General features: G+C 47.2%; 1 long non-coding RNA gene across 1 annotated transcript; it reads left to right on the forward strand.

Moving 5' to 3' along the window:
- Nucleotides 1–5,701: 5,701 nt before the first annotated feature.
- Nucleotides 5,702–11,445, forward strand: LOC146757846 (uncharacterized). Its single transcript, XR_014935775.1, has 2 exons — nt 5,702–5,818; nt 11,169–11,445. It is a non-coding gene; the product is annotated as an uncharacterized LOC146757846 (long non-coding RNA).
- Nucleotides 11,446–26,420: the final 14,975 nt, after the last annotated feature.

Raw genomic sequence — 26,420 nt, forward strand, 5'->3', positions numbered from 1 at the left:
CTGTGGGGCTGACCCCAAATGGCAGCCATTGCTCAGCATGGCTTGTCTCCCCACTATGGCTGCTGACACAGCAGCTTCCACCCAGCCGTGGGCCGCTGCAGCCCCAGGCGATGGGGACACATCCCTGAGCCTTTGAAGTGCAGCATCCCCCAGAAAAATGCTGGCTGCCACGTGCTTCCCACCACAGCTGGGCAGGAGCAGCCTTCCCCCGCTTTGCTGAAGCCACAAATGTGCAGAACACAAGAGGTGCATTTGCATTTGGGTAAGGAGGGGGACTTGATGCATGGAGCTGAGCCCCTTGGCTGAGTTTCCCATTGGGACAGCCCTGCTGCACACCCCGAGAGCTCAGCCCCCCCAAAACAGGTCAGACCCCGCAATGGCATAAGATCACATCCATCCTCCTGCAGCCCCATCCCCACCATGGTTTACACCCTGTTGCTGAGCTGGCCGGTTCAGCAAGCTCAGAGCAGCACTGAGCATCCTTGGCAGCGTTTCTTGTCAAACATCAGCTCTGTGCATCCCTGGTGGCACGCGGATGGGTCGGAGAGGCGGGGATCAGTCGGGGCTCGCAGGAATGTGGCTGCACTCCCACGCCATGGAAATGGGTGGCAGGTAAACAAGCAGCTGCTCAGCAAGCCACGGTCCTTGGCCGACCTGTAGGGACAGTTTGGTGGTGGCAGTTTGCTCATGGAATTCCTGACTCGTTCCTCTGCAGGAGGGACACGGTGTATGGGCTATTTTACAGCTAGTGCTTTGTACGAGCCAATGGGCAAAAGGAATTGTTCGCCTCCTTTCTTCTCCTCTCTTTCCTTTTGCTCTACAAAGGAATTAGAGATTGATTGCTTGATGCAGCCCAATACCTCAAGTTGATGGAATTAATGACAACCACATGGACAAGGCATCCATTCTGTGACAGCACAGCCACAGGCTCAGAGCTCTGCCACACAAACAGCAGCGTGCAGTGGCACTGGGACAAGTGGCTCTGGCCTTGGGGGCACCACCATGTGTCTGCTCAGCAGCTGCACTGTCGGCACCATCTCTGGCTTTGGGAAGGGGAGCAAGAGGGTCTGGTGCCACAGGTGGATGGGCTGTGCCGATGGGTGAGGAGGTACTTCTGGATAGCAGAAGGTGATGCGTTTTGAAACAGTCTCCTCCTTGTCTTGTAGATGTCTATTGGAGATCACACAGGCTGCTTGGAGAAATCATGGTTATACCAAAGATTGCTCTGCTTCCCAGCTGGAAAGCTCAAAATCTGCCTCTCTGTATTAATCTCTCTGTAAATCTTCCCATTAACTTTTCAGGACTCTGACCTATTCCATCCAAAAGACAAACGTCCCCTTTGCTCGGGGCTTCGAATGCGGACGAGCATAACCTCCCGTGCCTGGGTTTGGCACATTTCCCTCGCGACAAAAAGAGAGCAATGCAGAGCAAAGCGAGCTGGCTTTCTGCTTGAGACGATTACAACCTCCCCCTCCCTTCAATGCAGCGACCAAGGCACTCGTAGCACGCAGCTTCCGCCAGGGGCTGCTGCCGGCTTTGCAAAGCGCTCGTTGCGGCCGGGAGCTGAGTCTGCGGAGCTGCATGCGGGGTTTCAGCCCGCGGGGTACGAGTGTTTCCCCGTCCTGCACATGTGCAGCATCCGCAGGAGGCTCCCCGGGGCCCATCACCCACCTCTTAGTTCCATTACTTAGAGATATAAAACCAGGCTGGATGGGAGCAGAGCGGCCGCTCCAATTACACTGACGGAGTAAATTCTGTTTTTATGCGGGCTTTCCTCTTGTCTTCTGCTTTTGGAGAGTGTAACCTTGCTTCTCTGAGTCCTCCCACTATTTTCAAAAGCTTGTGAGGTCCCCGTCATAGTTAGCAACCAGAGCACAATGCTTAACAGGGAGAAGGATGATCTTTCCCCTTTCAGAATATTAAAATGTTCAGACTCACAGCAAAGGGCATCACTCCACAAACCCAATAACCTCACACCAGCAGGAAGCTTCCCAGGCCTGGAAAAGGCCATTTCTGCAGGAGGTGTCCCATGTGGGGATATCGGTGCTCTCAGTGTGGCCACAGAGACCTGGAGTGAGCAGGGACAGCTGACAGATGAGGGGTGCAGATCTCCTGGCTCTTTGCAGTGCAACGGGCACTATCAGCATCCCAACCTGCAGATGGAGGAGATGCCAATTTGAGAGATGGGAATGATCTGTTGAAGATGACGGAGCTCACTTGTGGCCCTACAAACCAGAGCCAGGTGAGCTGGCACAGCTGTGGGGTGCAAGGTCCTTCCTGCAGAGGGGCTGCATCCACCAGCTGCCAGTCCGTATGTATCCTTTGCCTCTCACAGTGGCTATATATATTGTCCAAACTGAAACAGAAGGGCAAATTTCCTGCTAAAAATCCTCTTTTCCTTCTTCTTGGGCTGGAAAGCTGCAGCCGTGCCTCCATCCTCCTCACACCGGTGCTGCTTTGCCCTTTAGCTGTGGTTTTTCTCTGGGTTGGAAGGAGAAGCAGATGAGTCCTTCCCATGTTGGCTCAGTTTTCCTTCACCTCCTTGAACCTGCAACATATGGGCTGCAAACACACAAGGAGAGCAGCGTTTGCCTTCCAAGGTGCTGCAAACGTGCAGGGGAGTACAAAGACGGTGGGAAAGCGGGTGGCAGCTGTTCTCAATGAAGCACAAAACGATGATGGAAATGCATCTGTCCATGCCCGGTTTTGGCACAAAATATTGAGTCAGGAAACACATTGTAAGTTTTCATGATCCCACCTGCATTCACCTGTTGCTGTCACTGTTGCTCAGATTTTTCCCAATAGCCCAACATATGAATATTTGGTGCTCTAAAAACAAAACGATGGGGTGGTTTGCAGGGCACACTGGCACTGTGGTCCCTGTGCCTGGCTCTCACCACCGAGGAGGAGACCAGTGACATCTGGTGGTTTTAACCATTTCCTCTTGGATCCAAATGCTGATCCTGCCTCAAATCCATCTTTATTTTCTCCCCTGGAGACAGGGGAACTACGTCCATTCTCAGCTGGCTCCTGCTTGGCTGAACCAGGGAGGACCCTGTTGTGCTCTGACACTTCTTGGCTCTCCTGTGAGTGGCCATGACTCACTGCACTGAGCAGTCCTCCTATCACACACTCCTCCATCTCTGCTCTATGATATCCATTTCCCTTTGTCGCTCTCTCCTCCTCTGGCCAAAGCAAAATAAAAAATTAAGTGTGAATCTCAGAACCAAAGATGCTTTGGGTTGTTTGTGTTTTTGGTTTTTTCTTTAAGCAGACACTGAGAAGTGAGGAAAAACCCTCCTTGTAAATTATAGTCCCATGAAAACAGCTCCATTTGCACAGAGAGTTTGGCAAATTACAGAAGATGCAAATGTCAATTGAAGGAACTCTGGCAGTAAATATTTTTCACGACTGCTTCGTTAGCAAAACTTGTCATTAGAATGGCTCCTGCTCTCTGGAGCTGGGGAGGGATGACAGCTCTTTAGTGTTTGGTAGATTTCAACACTTTCCCCATAAAACACAGCTATGCCATTTATTCCCATGTAATGAATCCATCGGTACTATCTTTCTTAAAGACAAGAAAGCTTATTTTGAAGTTCAGCTGTGGCACAGACCCTTGAAAAGAGAGATGTTCCACTGCTCTCCCCTTCCAGGTGGACACCCAACAGATGGAGCCTGGAAGCACCACTCCTCATTGTTTCCATCTTCTCCATAATAGGGGGGGTGCCCACCCTGTGCCTGTCACCAAAGAGTGCAAAGAGAGAAACTGGGTGTTTCATGTAGCCGCAGAACCCAGAAGGTGAAGAAAAGGACTCAGCTAAGCAAGCACTGTGCTTACACATACAAATTGCTAAGCTGGCGCTAGCAGCATTGAGCTCTCCTTCTAGGGCCAACATCTTTGGACATGTCAGATTTGCCTTCAGGCCCCATTGCTAATCTGTACAGCTTGGCGTGGTGGAACTGCAGCATGTGCCATTGTGCAATGGCTCCAGCTGTACGAAGCAAGGATTTATGTCCCTTCCTCACAAGCATCTCTTCTATTTGTGAAGTTTTGCTCTCCAAGTGTAAAACTCATATTGAGAACATGATTTCTTTGGGCCACTATTTCTGCTGAGCCGCACCAATGGCTGGGGCAGAACTCTGACTTTCTGAATCCCTCCAAATCTCCTTGTCCTGCCCCAATAACTGCAAAACCGCTGCACCCACACACTGAGATCTTGATCTCAGTCCTGAGGCTCCTTTCTCATTTGTGAGTTTTTCAGCAAGTTCCCTTCTGCACACTGGTGAAAGATGTGCCCGCTCCGTGCTCTGTGCAGACCTGAGTGTGCAAACAGAGCCTAGAGGTGCGGGGCTTCACCGCCTGCCTGGCCTGGCTGCTCACAGTGCTGTGATTTATGCTTTGATTTGTGAATGCCTTTTCCTGCCAGGTGATTGCATGGGCCTTCGCCTGCACATTATTTTTGCATTTGCTTTTGCTTCCCCCTTCCCACCCCCACCCCCACCCCCAGTTCTCACGAAATGGTTCTCATTTTTATGAAAGCAATCTATTCTTGAGGCTGCCAAAGGCTTATCAGGTTCGGCATACGTTCAGACAAGTTGTGCCTGGCGATTTGGGGAGAAGAAAATGAATGAAAGCAACAGCACAGGGGAGGCCGAGAGGGGCCAGGCTCCAGCATGGAGATTTTGGCTCCAGGCGAGGGTGGAGGTGAGGAGCTGAGCTGAAGAAGGACAGAAACAGGGCAAAGGGAGTTGGGGGGAGACTTCAGCCCCCCCTCACCCCTCGAGGTATTTGCAATAGCATCACTGCCAATCCAGAGCTGCTCTCCTCGCAGGAAAGGGTGGTGGTGAGTGCTCCTTTAAGAAACTCCTTGGAAACTTCAAGAGAAGATGAATCTTCCTCTTGACGAATTAATTTTCTCCCTCCGCCTGACCTGTCAGCCTGCACTGCCAGCAAAGTTCCCATTAGCTGTGGTGGAGTTTGCCAACATTCGCTCAGCTCCAAGCCCTGCAGAAATCCACTGGAGCCTTTCCATTGATTTCGAGGAGCTCCGGGTCAAATCCCCGACTGCAGGACGAGGCGCGAGTATGCGCTGCTGTGAGTGATGAGCTGTGGGACGACGTCTTCATCGCTGGGCAGGGCCAGGAGGAGGGCTGGGGATGCTAAGTGGAACCATCCTGCAGTGAGGTCATTTGCTTCGCTGCGCTCCTTCCCTTCTCCCAGGGAGGAGATGGCAACTTTCGTGCTGAGACTGAGGGCTTTATTTCCCATCTGTTCTCTACTCTGTCCCTGAGGCTGTCACCCACAGCACTGCCACCTCTGCTGTCCTGCAGCCCCCGAGGAGAAACTACCCTGACCCAACAGCTTATGAGTGCTCCTCAAGAGGCAGCCAAACACGGCCTTTATCAGCGCATGAGAGCTTGCAAAGATAACGCTTCAAAGAAAACACGTTCTAAATACACCTTTAAAAGCCTTAAAATGTAATTCCATAAATGTTTGTGTTACTTGGGAGAGAGATAAAGCGAAGTGGTATTGCTGAATTGGAGCGGGGCTGAATACCTGCAAACTTCTCCTGTGTCCCTATCAGATGAATAGTTTACTTATTAACCTGGAGCTGCCTACTGCAGAGCCCTTTCCTTTCTCAATGATCTTCTCCATGCAGTGGGCTCTGTTTGCTCGTGGCAGTGCTGCTCTGCTAAGACATGGGCACTGGTGCAAATCAGAGCAAAACCTTGAATTGAAATCCTTCCCAGTGATCCAGCCAAACACAAACAGCTCCAGCTGTGCACCTCTGGAGATGCCGCCCAACTGCAGCAGGAGGTGAGGACATTTTCCATGGGAAGACTACGGGAAGCCAACAGCCCTCACGGTGGGTATGTGGTTGTGGCTTCATGGGGAGATTGGTGATGTATTTTCCAATTAGTTTTCCTGCCCTCTGTTTGGTCTCATTGGGAAGGCAGCATGTGGCTTGATGGGTTAATGGCACATTGAGACAAAGCATTACATCAGTACCTTTATAAATCTTAAGCCTCACAAGCATCAACCCCAAACAGCTGTTTTAGGACTGAGGATTCCCACATGCCTTCAAACCACATTGGTTGGGCTTGGCCATTGGTGCAGAGTTTGGTGCCCATCCACCAATCTCTTTGTGCATTCAGCAGCTGGGCACAGGCAGGGTTGGCCCTGAGGGGCTGCATTCCCCAGCACAGGGGCAGTACAAATCCATCTCAACTCTTGTCTGATGTATCCTTCAGGGGTCTCAGTCTCATATAATTAACATTATTCTTAAGGTGCCCTAAACCCTGCGTGCACCTTTCTCTGTATTTAACCTCTACACATTACAGGTAACCTCTTTTCAATCTCCAGCACTTTCTCCTTTGCAAAACAAACTCTTGGGATTTCTTTGGATTCTAGAAAGCAAGAGTTTGAATAGTTGGTTTAGATCCAGAAGCATTTTCTTCTCTCCCTCTCTCTAAGCCAGGGAAAAAGGCATTTTGCAACCTCTTTGAGCTATGCAATGTTAAAAGCTGCTTGGAGAAAGGGGCAAGGGGTGGCCTGGGGCACTGCTAACTCCAGCAACAACAGCAGGGAACCAAAGTCCTCCCCCACCCCACGGAGCACACTGACCATCAGGAACCAGGATAAGCAAATACTGTGCAGGAGGGCAGCTCCACACTGCTCCAAGAGGCTCTGCAAGCCTCAGGGCAGCGGGAAGGCAGCTGTGAGTGGTGTGCCCTGTGAGACTGAAATCAGGAGACAGCAGAGATGAAGCATCACAGAGAGGGAAATCCTGTGTTTTCTCTCAAGGAGATGTTGTCACTCCTTTATCTAGTTTGCAAGATATCTAGGCTGCGTATATGTCGAGCTGTCAGTGCCTGGGACACTGAACATATTCCTTTCTGCTTAGCAACTGGGCTGAGCAGCCAAAGCAATGCGATGGGTGCAGCAGCTCCACGGGCAGCCTGAGAAGCCCAATCCTTCTCCAAAAGTCCATTGGAATCCCAGTTCTGCATTTGCCCACTGGTGTTCAGCAGGAATCCAGCATGTAGGGTGACAGATCAATGTTCCAGCTTGGCCAATGCCATTCACCACCAGTAAATAAACAGCATAATCATTTCTATGATCATTCTGATGACCATGTCTGAGCCCACCCAGAGGCTCCAGTGTCAAATACTTCTCCTGGTGGTGACTGATGCCAGGTGCTCCAAATTCAAACTGTTAGAAACAAGTGAGAAGTGATGGGCAGGCAGAGTTACCTTGGGGCACATGTCCGGAGCAGCTAACCATGCTTGTTGGGACCATCAGCACATGAGAAGAAAACACATTAGAATACCACCTTTGGCATTTTTTGTATGCAAAACAAGACTCTGAGTGATCTACTTTTGGGGACAGATTTTGGGCTCCGTTCATGCTTAGATTATTTCCATATGGGATTCTCTGGCTTGATGGAGATGTCCATCATGGAGTGACAGTGGATATTCTTATTAAACAACATTAAGAATGCTGAGGGCCACCACAAAGGTTAATTAATTAGAAATTAATGACTCATCCTAGCTGGGTTACGGAGCAAAGAGATACCTAAAGATGCATTCAAGGTGGAATGTCATGAAGAGAAGGCAAAGGAGCCAAAAGCATCTTCCCCTCCTGCCTCGCAAAGCTGGACATGGCTCCACTGTGGGAATCTGCTCCTAGTATGGCTTATACAGCACAAACTCAATGCAATTCATCTAAAATTGCAGCAAGAAGAAACCATTCTCCAAAATGGCAGTTCCCTGAGGTGATGCTCTTCTTTCCAGACACACGGTCTGATTTTTGGGTGTCCTGTGTGGAGCCAGGAGCTGGATTTGATGCTCCTTTTGTGTCTCTTCCAACTTGGGATATTCTATAATTCTTCCAGTCAAATTGCCTATGTTAATTGCAAAGAATCTGCTTTTTCTTCTATTGTGCCTGGATGTTATGCTTTTCTTTCCACAGGAGCTGAGTGTTGTACAGCAGCAATTCATTCATTCTGCCTCAGAGGAAACAAGGGAGATATTTCTTTAGTTTGTGACAGCTTTGTAGCATGAATTGCCTCATGTTTTACAATGCTCCCTTGCAGTGTGCTGTGCATGCATGTTAGCACTGATAATTTTCAGCTAACAGTGGTATTCAATCATCAGATAAAAACTAATGAAGGAGAGAGACAGAAGATGTGATGATGATGAGAGGGAGGAATTCAGAGTAGTAGAGGGGGGCAGCCATCATCCAGGCAGGGCTGCTGAATTGATGTGAGTGATAATTAACATTCTGATTCATTAAGCATGGCTCATTGTATGGCTTCATTGATGGGAAGATTTCAGAGCTGGTGCCAAGCAACAGGAAGTTTCTCCAGGGCTCATCCTGTCCATGTTGTCCTGGTGCAGGACAGAGGTGCCCCTCAGGTGGCTAAGGGATATAGTGGGTACAGTGAGGATGGTCTGATTTGTTGACCTTTGTGGGTTTTTTCAGCCTTAATGATTCTATAATTAATATAAAATAAAAAATGGAAACAGAGCTTAAACAGGACATGTCTGAGGGTGCAAGCAAGAGAAGAGTATGGAGAGGCCGATGCTCAAATATTTCCCCATTCTCAGTATTTACTCAGCAGCTCGTCTGCACTGAACCTCCATTGATGTCCTCTCAGGTAGCAATGCTGAGGGCTCCCAGCTTCAGTTGTCGTTACCCCACCAAGTTTTCTGGGATACTGCAACAGTTAAGAAAGCTGAAATCCAGCACTCAGCTCCTCCAGCCTTCTTTTCTATGTGCAGAAAGCCTTTACATCTCCTGAATGGCAATACACGGTGTAAAGGAGTTACTGCTGCAGAGACAGGGATGGCCACATTACTCATGTGCAGCCAAGTGCTGAATCATCCGGGTCACCTTATGAGATGCCATCTATACTTGTCATACAGATTTTACAGAAGGAATATTTCCTGGATGTTTTAGGGAGCATTAATACCATTTATATGTATTGCTTCTTTTATCCCTTTGCATAAAAAGCCAGGTGAATCTGGCTGCCCAGAACTTGTAAGGAGAGAAGAGTTACAGTTCAGACATTTCAAAAACCTCTAAAATGCACCTGCAATGGGCTTCTCATCCATCACTGTGCTGTTATTTTAAGCTTCAGCATCCTGGGACTTCCCCACCCTTCAAGAGAGCGTTGAACCACAGGGACATGAACAGTTCTTCTTGAGGAACTTCAATACGTTTCCTCTGCCCCTCTGCATTACAAGGACTCATAAACTCAGTCTGTTCGCCCCATGCCCAGTGCCCAGACTTTGTACCAACAGTGCTTTGAACGAGCAGCCGAGTTGCTCTGCTGGCTGCCCTGTACTTTTAAGTAGTGCATTTGGTCTCATGAGAATGCATCAAAATTTTGGTGCTTAGCGGAAAATAAAAATATTTGCACTCAGTTCATTTCTAGAGCTGCCCATAAAGTGCTCCCCCTCAGGGCACATCCAAGGAAAAGACTGGAAATAAAATATAAATTCTAAATAGCAGTAAAAAGTTTATCGCTTTGGGGGTTATGAGTGTTCAGCTTTTATTACTACAAAAATCAATTTACTGAACTTAGGTTTACTGCAAAATCAAAAAAGTTAAAGCCTGAATTCATTCTGTATCCATGGCTTTGCTGCTTCTCCCTTTTGTGACAGTGGTGGCTGGGGACAGGGGTTGGGATGGTGATGATGATTGGGTACGGTGATGGTGATAGTGAAGGGGGTGGTGATGGGGATGGAGATCAAGGCAAGAAGGGGATGGCTCTTCCCATTGCCCACAGCATGCCATTTTCTCCTTCCACCATTAAATTATATGTCTATTTATCAGCACAGCTTTCACAGTAAATATTCCTATTAACCAAGCTTTCAAAGCCAACAAGGATTTCCAGCAAATACTCCTATTAATCAAGCTTCCAAACTATCAATCCCAAAACTTAAAATTACAGATCACATGTTATTTAACAGACCGGTGCCACCCTTCCACAGCATGAGATGAAGCTGTGTTGCTAACAGAGATAACACCAGGCTGGCTGCTTTTTCCCCATAAGCCTGAGTGCAGAAGGGCTCAGGGTTGACCCTGCTTCCCTCTGGGAGTGGGGAGCTGTGCAGAAGCAGCGAGCATTAACTATAGGAAATGACTGCCACCTCCAGCCCTCCGCCTGCTATTGGAGCCGGCGGCTCCTTGGGTGACTGGGGGAACGTGGAAACTTGTTTTACTGCTTGCTTGTCCTGAGATATAAACAGTCAGGCTCAGAGCACAGAAACACGAGATGGCAATTATCCCAGAGCTATTAGCTGCGTCTGAATATCATAGACTCGAAGCTCCCTTGATCCACTGGAATTTATATGACCGTTAATGGGGACTGTAAATTGCTGTCAATGGGGATAACTCACTCCATGGGTTTTTGGAGAGGTGGAGGGAGGGAGCGGGCAGGAAGATGGGAAGGTGCCCCAGGATGGACATGAGGAGCTGTACAACAGCTTTAAGGCACCACTGTCTGCTGGTATATAGAAGATAATAAAAATTTGTTTTAATTTAGCATATAAGGATATGATGTCAAAATAAAATGTCTCAAGAACAAGTAAGGAACGTAAAAAAGTCATAGCCCATGCTGTGAGCATCAGCTGCACGTCATAAAGATACATTAATGGTGTATTTCTTTAAAAGAAATTTTCGTAGTTGGGGGTTTTATGGGAAATAAGTTTAAAATATTAAAAGTGGAAGTTTTATGATTGGAGGGGGAAAAGTGTTCAGCTGAAGGTGATGGGAAAAGAAGGAGCACAGAAGTGCAGTGCTGGGCACATTGGTGCAGCCAGTTGTGGCTCTGCCCCATGGGGAACCTTCCAACGTGCAGTGTCCCCACAGACGCAAGTGGGAGACTTGTTTTAGTGGGAACCAAATTAGGCCCCAGAGGTCAGGGCTACGGACACGACCCAATGTCTTCTTGTAAAACAACAGGAAAGCAGAGCTGCTGAAAACAAACCCACGTGTGTGCCAACAGACAAAAATAAAATCAATGAAGCAATGCTTTGCTGTCAGACGTGGGTTAGAGAAAAAAAAAGCAATTAATCTGAGTTGCAGTGTGGGTTGGTCCTCTCTGGTTCTGGGCTAGGAATGACTATTGCAACATCCTGCATGGAATCCCATCCAGCAGGAGGCTGTCTCCAGCAGAACCACGCTTGGTAGGATCCTCACTAGGACAGAGCTCACAGCAGCTTTGCTGCTATGGATCACCTCGTGTTACCTCTGTTGGGTAAGCCTATGGCTCATGTCTGGATGGAAGCTTCTGAGGAACATCCCAGGAAGAGCTCACAGTGTCAGCGCATCTCTGCAGAGCTGGTGGCTTCCAGGCACAGAATAAATACAAGAATAATAATGAAATAGATGAGATCATTTCTACCAATGAGTGGAAAAGAGATGTTTTAACCCAATGACTAAAACATTCTTTCTTACTGTTCCCCTTTTCTCACACTTGCTGGGAAGGATAACCTGGTATTACCTTGCCCTGCCCTGCTGCTAACACTGCAGGTATCTAAAGAAAACTACCCCAAACAGGACCTGTTTGTGCTGAACTTCCAAAATCTATTCTTCCATGTGCATCCATAGATGTCAAGCAGCTGCTGGTGGTGATCACCCATAGGGACTGTTTTACCATATATTTACATCCAGGGGTCTTCAGCTGAGACAAAGCACTGCTTCTGCCTGCAGTAAACTGTGCAGAGTGGTGTGATCTGAAGGGGAAGGACTCAGTGGTCCTTATGGATTCCTTCCAACACAGGATATTCTATGATTCTAAAAGAATGGGAGCTGCTTGCTTGGGTCAAGGTGTGCACTCTCCTCCAGCCCCAGCTGAGTGCAAAGGATCACACAAAGAGTTTCACCAAACAGCTGGCTGCCAATGTGCCCTTTGCTTGAAATTACTGAAGCAAGGATTAAAGCTTCATCCAAACCTGTTGCCATCACAAAGACATTTTTTTTTCCCCCCTCCAAAATATTAAGACAAATACTCAGTGTCTTGGACACTATAAATATTAATGCAGAGTATTATGTGTGTGTAGTGTAAATATTCATGATGAATTAATATTGATGCCTTACATCTGAATGATCTCCCAGGGCACTCAGGTTGCTCATCAGCCAAGAAGCGATCCTTCCCTCCCTGGTCCCATTTCTCCACAAGCAGCAGTGGTGAGCATTGCTCTATTGAACTTTTTAGAAGAAACATCCTTAAAACAAGATGAAACAATCCCAAATCCTGGTCCCTTGTCTCACAAACCCCTGTCAGAATACCTGGAGAACACTCTTTGAACCAAACCCTGCATGATGATGGGGATGGCAGCGCTCTTGAAACAAGGCTGCCACCATCAGACTGCTCGGAGCCCTGTGTGGTCCATTATATTTTATGCTGGTTTCCTAAACATTCGCAGTTAAATAAACGATGATAACACTTCATAAACATTTTTCTAACATGCGGAATGTTTGACATGAATTTCAGCTATTTTAAAACTAATAAACAATTGTCAATCGGATGTTGGAGCCTAAGCAGAAGCCACAACCATTCTTATGGAACATCAAAGGCATAATAAATATCTTATTTTTTTCTAGCAAAGCTTTTGTACTTTTGCATAGGAACCTCTGTCAGGGAGCAGAGGGCTGAGCTCTGGGGCTGCGTGTTGCTGTCTGCAGTGCTTGGGGTTGTGATGGAGAAATATGAGGCATCATGCTTTGGTTGATTGGTCTGTGCTTCAGAAATCTCCCAACATGTGGGAAAAAAAAGACAAGGAACCATCAGCTTCCCTCTCCACTAGCTGTAAATGCACTTTGTGAAGCTGTTTGCTGCCTCCCAGGCTCCTCCATCCACCCAGCATCATCCAGCATCACAACTGGAGGGAACGGAGGGAAAGTGGAGGGTTTTGCATCACCACAGGGCCCTACTTCAATGGTTGAGCGCACAGCCAGGGCTTCCTCAGTGCTGGCTCTGCCCTTTAGTTGTGCCCTGCTGAGTGGGGAAAGCAGCCAGCACACAACTTAATTCAGCAGCAATAGAACATCACCGGAACACTTTTCCCCCCCCCGCTTTTCTGATGAGTGCCCTGGATTGGAAAAAAAGATAAGAAGGAACAAATTTAGAGTAACAGCTCATTTAACAAGAGATGGTCTGTCTCCTTTAATCTATTGCTGGTGATGTCCCAACCAGCTAAAGGTTTCCCAATAGCAAGAGCTGGTGAACACCAGCAAGGAAGCTGCGGCCACCCAACATCCCTCTGTGTGTTGGGAGGACAAGAAGGAGCCCCCAGGAGCAGAGCAATCAGGTCCTGGTTCCTCTCTGTCCTGCCTGAAGGCTTTGATTCTCAATAGCATGGAAATGTTCCCACAGAGGCTGTGATGCCAAATGGGATGACAGTAGTCCCCATGGCTGGGATGGGGAGTGGTGGTTGCGCATGGAAGATGGCTGGGATTGCAGTGATGCTTGGTAAAACTGGAAGGTTTTGGAGCAGACTGTCAGCTCCGATGCTCAGGGAAAACACAGACAAGGTGCTACTTTGCTCTGCTCTGCAAAACCCTCTCTAAATTCACACCTTTCCCAGTGCCATCTGTGCAGATGCCACGTGCTGCTGCTAAGGTTGGGTTGTGTCCCTTGTGCTGCAGGATTCCAGCTCTACCCCTTGCGCCAGCATCACATCTTTCCCCTCTGCACTGCAGGAGCGTTTTCTGCTGCTGCTCCCACTGGGATTTTCCCAGTGGCAGGAAGAGGCTGGTGAGACCCACGGAGCCAGTCTGGCTGCTCCGGGCCCAGGCGGGCGCTGGGGCAGATAAGTAAACACTCGCAGCTCTGACATAAATTACTTCAGTCCTTGACAGCAGGACACTGACCAGGGTCGCCTGATAAGGGAGGGAAAGCCTTGCATGTCTCTCAGTCCCACTCAGATATTTCACAATAAATGTCACTGGGAAAGAATAGACACTTCTGTACCCATTAAGCAGCTGCATGTTCCTGTCACCTTGAGAAGGAGGGACGCATTGTCAGAGCTGTCGGAGCAGGCAGGAACCAGCTGTTAATCTGCTTTAACATCCTTTTTCACAGAGCAAGTGTGAATGGGGCACTGCAAAAAGCTGGTGGAAAGGTGATTAAAAATAGTCCCTCGATGAGCACCTATGGGGGCTGTCACTGTGCTATTGGTGGGGAGCATCGGGAGGAGGAAAGCGGGGCAGAGGCACAGCCTCCTCAAGGCTTCAGCTCTGCAGTAATCTCCTGCTGTGCCTCAGTTTCTCCTCAGCAGGGATCACACCACCCAAGGACAGGACATCACTCATTGCTTTTGATGGCTGCTGTCTGGATGGATGTAGAATCATGCAAATATTAGGTTGGAAAAGACCACTAGGATCATCTTTTCCAACCGTCAACACATCAGCATCACCCATGGAAACTGCTTGTGATATCAGCATCAATACCTGACTCCTCACACCACCCTGGCTGAGATCTCCTACTCATCCATAGGTGTCCCAGAGAAGATGCGACCTACAGCTGAAGACATACTAATTTTGGACGCAACATTTTGCAAATGAAAGATCTCAGCATCATCCTCTTCTGTTCTTAAGAACAAGACTGACTGATGTGTGTGATTTCTGTAGTGGAAATGGGATAGATTTTTGTCTCAACAGGTGAAATCACTGCAGTTCTCTCCTGTTTTTGTAGCTTATTTACAGTGAGTTGTTGCTTGTCCAGGTTTTGCCCCATATAAATTACCTGCACATCCTCTCTGACAGATCTTTTGGCTGTTCTTGGGTCCCTCCACTGCAGATCTTGTGGGCTTTAGTCTTCGAGCTGCAGCTTTCTTTTATTACTTCAGAAATTAGGAAGATGTCTTCTCTGTAGAAGGCATCTGCTTAGTGTCTGATGCATTTAGGATACTCATTAAAGGGATATTTTCCCCCTTATCTCATGCTTAATCTCTGGAGGAGGACACTGATTGCTTTGGCTGCACGCTGTCACTCCTTACTGGGATCCTGTGGTGGCAGTGTCCCCATGTCCCTGCACACCCCTGGGTGTAACCTCAGAACAGAGCTGGCCAACACCATGGCTGGAAGCTCCCTCAATATTTCAACATTGGATTTTGCTCCTCTGTTTAGCCTTTTAATGTGGTTCTGCTTATTTTTACAGGTTTCCCAATCTGCCCCCTCCCCAGATTGTTTATATTTTTGGAAAGCCTTCTGTTTAGTGCCTGTAATACCCCTGACGTCCTTTTGCTGCAGTGGGCTTCCATTACCAGCATCTCCGCTGAGACTTAACTGGGATTTGTTTCTATACTAATCTCTCAAACTGTTTATGAAACCCCCTCCTGATTTATCTGCAAAAGATTTTCTTGAAGTTATAAAATCTCAATCAAAATTCCTCCGGGCCTTGCACATTCCCTCTTACGACCACTAAATGCTGTTTATTCTTGCCAGGACTCACTTTGCTCATGGTTGGAGGCATGGAGCCCAAATGTGCCCAGCATCGCAGGGGCAGCTTTTCAGTCTGAGGGCTGATTGACCACAAGCCTGTTTCTAGAACTGCTCCTTTGAAACCATTTCTTTCCTTTTGAGTTTCAACCCTAGCAGTCAGTCAGCATGTCTTTCCTGTTAGCAAGTGCAAGTTTTCCTTGTTGTCCCATCACCTCGCACCCAGTGCTGAGCTCATAACATGCTAAATAATTCCTCTTCCACCTTGGTGTTTACATTCTTCAGATATTTTCACCGCTTTTCATGTCCCAACTCATTTGTCCCTTGTCTGGGCTATAGCCTGCCCCTTTCATCTTTGCTCATCAGAACCACTTCCTCCAGCCTGACACCAGCACCATTGGGCAGGTTCCTTTCCCCAAACTGGACTTGTCCGTCCGTCCTTCCATCCATCCATCCATCCATCCATCCATCCATCCATCCATCCATCCATCCATCTATCTCAGACATTCCAGGATGAATGTGGCCCCAAGGACTGGCCCATGCCTCGTGCCTGGATGCCCCTTATCCAGCAGCTTGCCCACCCTGCCCTCTCCTTATGGTATGAATCAGACCAGGTATCATCCAGTACCTGGTCCTCACTCTGCAGAGAGCAAGAAGATACAACACAGCAAAGCTCCATTCGAGACTCAACTGCTGTTGCCTGTTTCCCACGGCAGCTCTTCCTCATACCCAGGGCAGCTTTTGGCCAGAGATTAGGACAGAAAATATAGCAGTGGTCTGGGGAAAAAAAAAAGACACTAGGATTTGGTCCAACGAACAGCTTATGGGGTCTATTTAAAGGAGGAGAATACTCTTTTCTGGCCTCCTGCATGCACAATAATGTGCTGGGTGTTCAACTCCTTCCAAGGGCTTTACCCTTTGGTGTCATTTGGTTGTATATTTGCTATAGCAAGGAGATGGTAGGAACTGGAATAATACAGCTACATAGGGAAAAAACCTTGTTAGTTTAGCACACAGTTTCCCCCCAAACACAGCTCCTGCCTAAAGCTATCCAAAGAAAACAGTGCACCTAACATATGCTAGGCACTTCAAAGAGAAAATTAAAGGGGACAAAGCCAATGTGAGAGGATGAAGAATCCCAGAGGAGCTTTATCAGGATCCCATCCAGTGTTTCCCATGTTTTAGTGGAAAAAAAAGCCCAGCAACAACAAAAAAGACCCGGGCGTGCAAACCTCTGTGACTGATAGAGGATTTTCCCCTGGCTAGACACAGAGCCTTTAAAAAAACTGCAGCAGAGTGTGGGATCATTAAACACCTTCGGATTCCTTCCTCGCTGCCAATCACGGCATCAGAAACCGCCCTCTCCGTGGCGTCTGCTGATTCCACTTTGAAAACTTCCCCATTTATCACTGCCGCAAGAGATCCTGCCGAGACCGCTGGAGCCTGCTGCTTGTCAACAGGGCACCTTATCTTCTCCAAACATTTACTTAACCCTTTGTCTCGCGGGCGGGGAACAATGGGAGCCCGGTGCGGCCCCACCAACCTCCTGCCCTGAGGCTGCTGCAGAGCACGGTGTGCCAGCTTCCATGCCAGCAGGAAGGTTGCTCACAATGTGGCAGGAGGAGAAGCTGCCTGTGAATGCTTCCCACTAGGCATGCAGGTACAAAGAACTTTTCTAGCAATAAAGAGGCACCATCCATAACTCGAGAGGGTTCCCAAATCAGAACGTACAATTGCAAAGTCCTTTAGGCTGGAGAAGAACTCTGAAATTCCCAAGCTCAACCACAGCCAACCCCACCACAGCCAACATCCCCCAGTGCCACATCTCCATAATACCTGAACACCCCTATGGATGGTGACCCCACTGCTCCCCATTGCTCCTGGGCAGCTGTGCCACTGCATCACTGCTCTTTCTAAGAAGAAATTGTTCCTTATACCAAAGCTGACAGAATTGGCACAGCTTCACTTAAGGACATGGATACCACCTTCAGAACTGGTAGTTAACTCTGTGCAGAGCTCTAAAGAAAATGTTCTGTTATCCTTGTTGCCATTGTAAGTGGAAGGCTGGATGTGTCTTCACCAAAGAACTTATTTCAAAACAAGCTTTTTGCTTTCATAAAAGGTTTTGGAGAGTTTTGCTTTGGTGCAGCATGTGAACCAGCATGACAGGTTTCTGCTGAGAGACAGGTCAGACCTCTCTGACAAGAAAATGAGGTCTCAACCCTTGACCTTCAGTGCAGCAGCTCAGGGGCTGGCTCTTTGACACGGCTGGTGACATGTATGCACTGCTCACAGATACCTGTGACCATAAGAATCCTATGGGTTTGTGGCAGAGAACTGCTGTGTTTTTGAAATGCACAAAGAACTCCAAGGTTCACTTCCTAACAAAAACCCAAGCAAAAAAGCACTGTGATCTTCCCACCAATTGCAGCAGGCTTTGGAGCATGATATTCCTGTTAATCCAAGCCCAACCCTCAGCAGCCACACTGCAGGTGATGACAGATACAGAGGCAATATCCAGCAATGGAGAGGGGCAAAACATCATCAGAAACCAGGGACATACAGACAAATCCTCACAGATCATCTTTCCCACTTACAAACAACCTTCAATGCCATTCAGCAGCTGCAATGAGGACAGTAATAAGTGGCTGCGTGTTTGAAGCTGAGTTTTACGTCTTTGCACTGTCACTGCAATTCTTTGTGCTGTTATCTATGACAAGAGCTGGGAGTGCACATCTTTATCTATGAACAAAGACTCACAGATCATGGCAGAGTTTGGCAGTAAGACAGCCTCAGGAAGGCTGGAATACAGGTAGCAACAACAGCTTCTCTGTCACAGCATTGGTGGCAGAGATGAGCTTTGTCCCAGAATGGATGATGAGGTTCTCCAAAGAGTTTTAATTAACTGCCCTACATGTGCTCTCTTAGCAGAGCTGGCAATGAGCTTGGTATATCTGTCTATGTTTCTGAGTACTGTAGCGAGCACTGCTACCCAGGTGCTGCCCCTAAGCCATTTGGAGAGAGTATAGGAGGGGATAAGTGAGAACTTTGCATTTCTGAGTCATGTATGAGTCCATACTGCCACTTCTTTCACTTAGCTACATACTTAATTAAGCACTTACTCACAGCCTTGGGGTCAGCTTGAGGACAAGGTTCCTCTGTTCTTAACTCCTGTGCCACCAAACAAAGCACCTAACAAAGCTTAGAACTCTTTCTGAGGAGAAGGATTATTCATTCAGCATTCACTCATTCATTCATTCATTCATTCAGCACCCAGTATTGCACAATATGAAGAGTTGCTGTCGACAAGAGACTCACACCCTATTTGTGTGACGTCTGGCAGGCAGGGAGCCTTGGGGACACCACACACATAGGCACAGACCTTCAGTAAGAGAAAGGACTCCTTCAAATACAGCTCAAGGTGTGGCTGTACATCTATATTCTCCCAGCACATGGGAACACAGAAGGTACAAGAGTTACTACCAACCACTGCAGAGCAGAGCTGAGGCTGTCGATGCAAGACAGAGAACCAGGAACAGCCAGTAAGTCACCAACACATGCACATCATGGAGACCTTCAGGACTGGAGAGTCCAGGCTGGAGGTGGCTCTGGGCAGCCTGGTCTGGTGGTTGGTGAACCTGCACATAGCAGGGGGGTTACAACTAGATGATTATCTTGGTCCTTTTCCAACCCATGCCATTCTATGATTCTATGATACTAGGTCAAAAGAATGGTGCCATTTTAAGTGACATCTGAGAAAAAAAAAAGCACCCATCTTTATTCATTTGCTGAAAGATGAATGAAAAGATCCAGGATGTGAGTGGGTCAGATATCTTTGGATCTAGGAGGAGCTCTTTATGAGGAAAGAAACTAGATTTGGATATAGCTTGTACAGTATTTATGTCAAGAAGAGCTAGAGATTCCTCTAGCTATATTTAGCCAACATGCCTTAAGCTATAGAAGACTCTACTGTGTAACTCATGGCTCCCATTTCCTCATGTTCTTACTGAGAAAAGCTCCCTGGACCCACCAGACATCTGATGTGTTCCATTGCTAGTGAGGACAGTTCTGGCATGGAGCACATACTGTTTTGTTTTCACAGAGCATTCCTGGACTGACTGGTGAAGTGGCTGTCATGCTGCAGTGTGTGCTTTCTCCAAGTTAAGTGGCATTCCCAGACCCTTGGCAGCAGAAGACACATTTCTCCTGCAGAGGAAGCATTTGGAGGAAAGCCTTTGGCAGAGCCAGCGGGGTACCTGGCAAAGCTCACTCAGCACTGCCTGCCCCAGCACCATCCTACGTTACCTCCCCCTGTGATAAACAGGAGCCTTAGTCCCAACTGGGAAAAATGGAATCATATCAATCTTCAGCAAAGGGAAAGGCAGCACTTTCCAGCTGGATGAGCCTCGGAGTCCTGTGTCTGTTTGAGGTCAGAGGGGACAGTCCACAGTTCTAGGTCACCAATGGAAGTAGGATAGCACAATGACAGCACACCAGGTTCCTGATGAGCATGCGGTGTTCAACACACTGAAGGCAGAGCAGCCATGGCAAACTAAGTTCCTACACTGTCTTTCCATTAGCACAGACAAGATTTTAAGAGCAACTTCAGAACTTGTTTTTTACTCAAGCCCCCTCATGATGGGCAGATGTATGATGACAGCATCATACTTCAGCAACATCCTTCAACATCATTCAGGCTAGATGGTGCTCTGAGCACACTGACTGAGCTGTAGATGTTCCTGGACACTGTAGGGGAGCTGAAACAAATGGCCTTTAATGGTCATATCCAGCTCAAAAGATTCTGTGATCCTAAATCACCAGTCAGACCTACTTGAACTCAGCTTTCCCCCCTTTGCTGATGGCTCTAATAGATCACATATACTTTCTTAAATCTTTCTACTTACTTAAGTGCTTTGCACTGCTTTCACAGAGATCAGAGACTGAGCATTGGTGTTGGGCTGACAGCTCACACAAACCTTTGCTGCTGTTCAGCAGATACAGTTTGTTCAGCTGAAGTGATTCAGCCACACACCTGAGCTCCAAACAGTAGTGCTGAAGAAAAGAAAACTCATCCAGAATCATGAGAAGTACTCACAGGAGTTCTGGAGGAGGTGTGCTGAAGATGTAGGTCTGTGCAGAGCTCTCCTGCCTCACCTTGGTTCTGCAGCCTGTAGGGAGATTGAAGTGTTATTTCTTATGGAATGGCTGACAGGACTCTGAAGATGTCTCCTGTGTTACTAGTCCAGGCATTAAACAGAATGAGGTTTTTTTCCCATTTGAGCTATTTTTACTTAAAGGTGGGTGACTAAAGGGAGTGAAGACATCATAAAACTACGTATTTCTGCAGCTTGCATGAATTAAACCCCATCTTGAATCTTTCTGTTTCAAAATAAGCAAATCTGCAGCAAGCCCACATTGTTGAGACCCCTGTAAGAAGTCTGCCTTCATCAGAGGTTGGGAACAGGCCCATCCTCATTCAAACTGGCTTTGTTAGAGAGGAACTCTAACAAATAGAAACTTCTGGTGGCAGTGATTTTTCATTTATCGGCACTTCTATGAAGTGGATCCAATCTGCAGAGATTCTGGCTAGAAGGGTGTGAAAACATTTAAAGTTCCTGCACTTTTATTCATTTAACATTTTTCTGGATACTCTTCCCAGCCCTTACTCATGTTGTTCCCCTGCCCATCACAGCCCTCTTTGAGGCATAATGTTGTTATCTATTACTTTAATCCCAAAATGGTGAGGGAGTGCTACATGGAAAAAAAAAAATAATGGGAAATGATCCCAGCAAATGGAGTTAAGGAGAGATAGGAAGGAGCCAGGGTCTGTCAGCTCCTCGGGGCCCCGCAGGATGCCTGCAAATGACAGACAGCATTTCCTGAGTATCAGACGAGGCCAAACACATTTCTTGATAAACTAATTATGTAAATGTGTTGAAACAATGCAAGTGTGACCGAGTGCTTGCTGCTCTCTGAGAGCTGGCTCCCCCGGATGTGCCGTGGCTGCTGGGTGAGATCCATGTGTGGCTGGGGCAGAGCATCCCTCTGATGGGGTGTGACCAGCGTGTCCCTCATCACTGCTCAGGGTGGCATCTCAACACCTAATTGAGGGATGCTCAGTGGATGCCCAGCCATGGGACTGTTGTCTTGCTGTGTTCAGTGAGAAAGGGTCACTTTGTAGGGTTTGATTTGAAGCAGGAGTGCTGAATTGGACTGTGGAATGCTGCTGTCCTTGCTGGATGGAATCAGAATATCCTGAGCTGGAAGGGACCTCTATGGATCACTGAAACTCTTCATGGATAGCTCATGGGTACAGCTGTGTGCTGGGGGCTCAGCACCAAGGCAATGCTTCCAGTGCACATAACTGGCCTCCTTGGGCAGACATGACCAAGGGGTGAGATTTGCACATGAAGAAGGGCTTTCAACCTGCACCATCACTGACCCTAGTGGTCACAGGGCCTTTAGATCTTCTCCTGTTTCTTCTTGCACATGAGAAGTACCATTGAGTACAGGGTGATGTGCCCAGCATTTCTCCCATAGCCAGCAATAATGAGCAGATTTCTCAGGAGAGTTGGTGGCCACATTTTTCCTGAACTGGGGACTCCCTTCCTCCAGCTGCTTGGAGCCATACCCCCAGCAGCATTTGTTTCAAAACCCAGGCAAAAAGAAATATTCTCATTCTGAAAGCTCACTTGCAGGATGAAAGATTACATCCTATCCTTCCTCCTCCTCCCTCTCGGTCCTCTGCTGCCTTCCAAACACGATGTTAGGCTGCTCATATCCTGAGCAGCCCTCACTCAGACACGACAACCTGGACTTGACCCCTGGGGTTCTGGCTCCAACAAGTCTTCCTGGCCGCTTCGGGCAGCAGGAACCTCTGTCAGCAATGGTGATTGATGGCTTCATGGGGGGAGAGGCCTACAGACAAGAAGTCTCACAAACACAGGGACAGGCAGAAATAAAATAGAACCCAAGGACCAGCAGCTTGCTGTGAGGAGGGCTGGGGAAGGGCTTTCTCATGGTTTGTGGCCACAGAGAGTCGTTTCTCCTCCAGGGTCATCCCCATCCTTCTACAACCCATGCTGTGCATGGGGTGCTTTTCTCTTGCCCAAGCATGATGCCTTTCAGGCTTTCCCATCCTTTGTCTTAATCACCAACAGCTGGAAATAAGACAAATAACAGTATGTTTTTCTGCCATACTATGAAGGAACCTCCACGTACAGGGAGTGCTATTGAAGACACAATGAATATCTGAGGCCACGTATTCAAGACCAAACTCCCGTAATTCAGACGGTCAGTGGTGGTATCTCCAACCAAACACTGTGATCAACCCATGGTGAATTTGATCGGCCAGTGACTGGTAATTGGGTGGAGAAACCGTACTACCTGCAAGGCATCACTGAATGAGAGGCTCTCCAGCATCCCCACCCACCCTGGCAGCTGTCAGTGCCCAGGGTTGGGCTTGCACTGTAACATTTCCCATTGGGAGACACCTCAGACACCAGACTCAAAGACACTCATTTCTTGATTCCTTAGCAGATTCTGCACAGCCAGCAAAGCCAGAAAAGGAAATGAGGGCAGAGGAACGAGGATCTGACCTTATATTTCTGCCTCCTTTTCCAGATTAAGCCATTTCCTTGTGAGAGACACACACCCTGCAGACTAAATATTAGCCATCTCCATTTCAGGCAATGCCACCATTGGCCAACTCATTCCCAGCACGCATTTCTATCTACTCTTCTATGACATCTTAACACTGAAACTATCCATTTGTAGGACTAGCCTTTCACTTGCATATCCAGCACAGAAGGCAGGCCTGGTCACCGGTGAGCTCTGAGCACTGGAATTGGACAACATACTGCAGGCACAAGTCAAAGTCACATCAATTCTGTGCCACTTCTTGGGCTCCACGTGCCAGGACAAGGGCGGAGTGACACCGAGATTGCTTTTAGGGGCTGCCAAATTCACATTCCTCCTCTTCAAAGATAATCCACTCTCACCACCAAAGCAGAAATGGGGGCCACATTGAGCAAAACGTTTCCTTCAGCCAAGCTGAAGATGAATCCTTTGGAAATCCCACCTTTGTCCAAGGAATAGGAGTTACAGTAAGACAGTGACTGCGTGCACTCCAAACCCCATCCTTACTGCCTGTGCCCCTTGCTTCACCTGGTGCTTTCTGATGGGTTATGCTAACATACATGAAATTTAATTTCCGCTTATTAACCCACAGGAGGTTATTACTGTTTTCAAAGACATTACATTGCTTCCAATTAGTGCTGCCCTTTGGTTTATGGTATGTTGTTTTTCTTGAAAACCTTTGAACCAGGTTGTGCATGAGCTGAAGGGCATTCTGAGGCTGTTAATAAAGATTAACTCTTTTGAGCAAATACATGCTTTGTTTTCATTTGTGAGGATTACATTGTTGCAAAGAAAGGGGATTTGAGAAAATGTTAGCAGACTGTTTGCTTTCCCTTCCATTTTCTCAATATATTACAATTTCCTTTATCTGGGAATCCTTTTATTTCCAGTCTGGCCAAAGATGTCCTTCTTTAATTTCCACAGCAGTACAGTCACAGTGTTGCCTTCAGAAGCAACAACTGCCCTGCTTCTTCCAGAGGAGGGCTTTGGGTGGCTTTGTCCAACCTCTCTGGAAAACACACAGAGAAAAAAAGGAATCTTGAGATGCCAGGAGAAAAGAAAGGGGTGTTGCTGTAACTCAGAAGCATTTACATACAGATTTGACTGCCTTGCTCAATCTAAACTCCCACTGCTCATCTTTCTCTAAGCTACCATGAAATTTTATTGCTCCAAGTTAGCTTTAGTCTTTCTGCTTGTCTGGTATAATTTACTCACCTCTTTACCTTCACATTACCAATGCACATTACAAATACAAAGTCAATTATGTCTTCAGCATATGTATTTTTTGCTCTGATTGGCTTTTAGCTTACTGTTATTACATTATACTTCCAACATGGTGCCAAAGGCTGTAGTCTCCCATGTTCATTTCTTCTGGTGTGGTTTTCTTTTTTAATTACAACTTTTTTGTGTGAAGGGCTTTGAAGGCTATGGAGGCACAGCCTACACAGATTTCATTACAATTCAAGAGTGACCACACTTTGCCAACTCAAATCCAAGATGACATCTACATTAGGGTACTATGGTTAGGCTTAGGGTACTATGGTTAGGCTGCGGTTGGACTTGATGATCTTCAAGGTCTTTTCCAACCTGGGTAATTCTATGATTCTATGATCTACATGCTAAGCAGACACTTGTCAATATATACTTGGGTCATACTCATTCCCAATGGAAGTGGACACTTCGTTTTCTACCTGTCTGTAGGTGCTTGTTTAACCCACTGCCCTGGGCTAGCACATCTCCCAGAGCTGGTCCATAATCAACAAACCTGCACTTATCTCTTTTCAGTATGGCCATATACCTGCAAGGACACACAGCCAGCAATATGGCTGCAACCTTGGTGGGTCTGTGGACATTTATTGTGAGAAGTAGCTGGGGAACAATCAAAGTAATTGCTCAGGGCCAGTGTACGTGTTTCTAATGAGTCTCATTGCAGGGGGACTTTTTCAGTGTCTGCATTATTTACACAGGACACCACTATCAGTAAAAAGCCTTCTTATCTCCCCTGTATTTGTTTCTCTATCTTTCAGTTTAGCAACTCTCAAATTCTCTCTTTCTTTTTTCTTTTTAATTCTTATTTTTATAGCTTGTTTCCTCTTTAGCACTATTATCATGGAGCCAATAAAAGTGCTTTCCTTCTACATCTGGTCAAGGAAAGATTTTGCTGGGTACACGAGTCATATTTCTGAAAATGCCTCTGAGTGAATATAAAAAGCTGTTGGAAGCAATTGAGTTTACTGTTGCCTTATGTACTGTCATTAATTAGGAAATAAAGCAAACGGCATTTTATATCACTTGTAATCAAAATGTTACGGTCTTCATGCGAAGTCTTCCAAGTGCTGAGCCTGAAAACAGACTCAGTTCTTGTAAAGATGTCTTAAAATTCACAGCCCAGATTTTCAAGCCAGACTAGGCCCTGTGCTGGGAGGCAGAATGAGGACAGTTGTGCTGGTGGGGCACACAGGCAGGATGACAACACAGGATGGTACCTCAGCAGCCAGGTGGCTGCTGTTATCTCCCCCACCCCTGCAGCACCAAGGGAACTGTCTGAGCTGCAGCTCATCACCTGCCTCCCATTCTTGGCCACCAGAAGAACCTCAGCTATCGTTCCTTCCTTCTACTCTAGTTTAAATTACTGTTTTTACCTCCAGAATCTATTTCTACAGGTCTCAGAGTTTTCCTGATCGCCTTCCCAGCCTCCCAGTTCAAATCATCAAGCAGGATAAAATATAAATAAAAATAATTTAGTCTGGAAAAGACCACTAAGCTCAACCACCAACCCACCCCCACCATGCCCACTAACCATGCCCCTCCATGCCAAATAATAAAGCAGAATTTCATCAGCAAGTCCTTTCTCTTTTTAAACACAACCCTGAACATTGGATGCCTTTGTCAACTCCATTAGGACCATATCTGCCCTTTCCGGAGCTTGAATGCTTTCATATATTTGGCTCCATATGAACAAACTGGTGGAGCAAACATATTAGTAGATCATTTGCCATGTACATGATTCAGATACCCAGACATGTACAAAACCCAGGCAAGGATTAACCACGTCTGACAGCACCGATGTGACTCCAGTTCTGTGTATGTATAAGCGATAATGAACCAAAGGCCCTGTTTGTCTTCAAATAACACACAAAATGATTAATTATTTGGAGGGGTATGATTAATAATCACAATATTATACGCTCGACCATAATGGAACGCTGCTCTCTTCTCTCTTTGTTCCTCTAATCTCTGAGAAGCAAATATCCACAGGGCGTTACCAGCGGGGCTGGAGGGAAGCTGCAGTTGGTCACAGTTTATAAGGAGAACTACTTTCCCATTG

The sequence above is a fragment of the Coturnix japonica genome, chromosome 19, assembly GCF_054131305.1.
Source record: "Coturnix japonica strain WE chromosome 19, WE-NBRP24, whole genome shotgun sequence".
Taxonomy (NCBI): domain Eukaryota; kingdom Metazoa; phylum Chordata; class Aves; order Galliformes; family Phasianidae; genus Coturnix; species Coturnix japonica.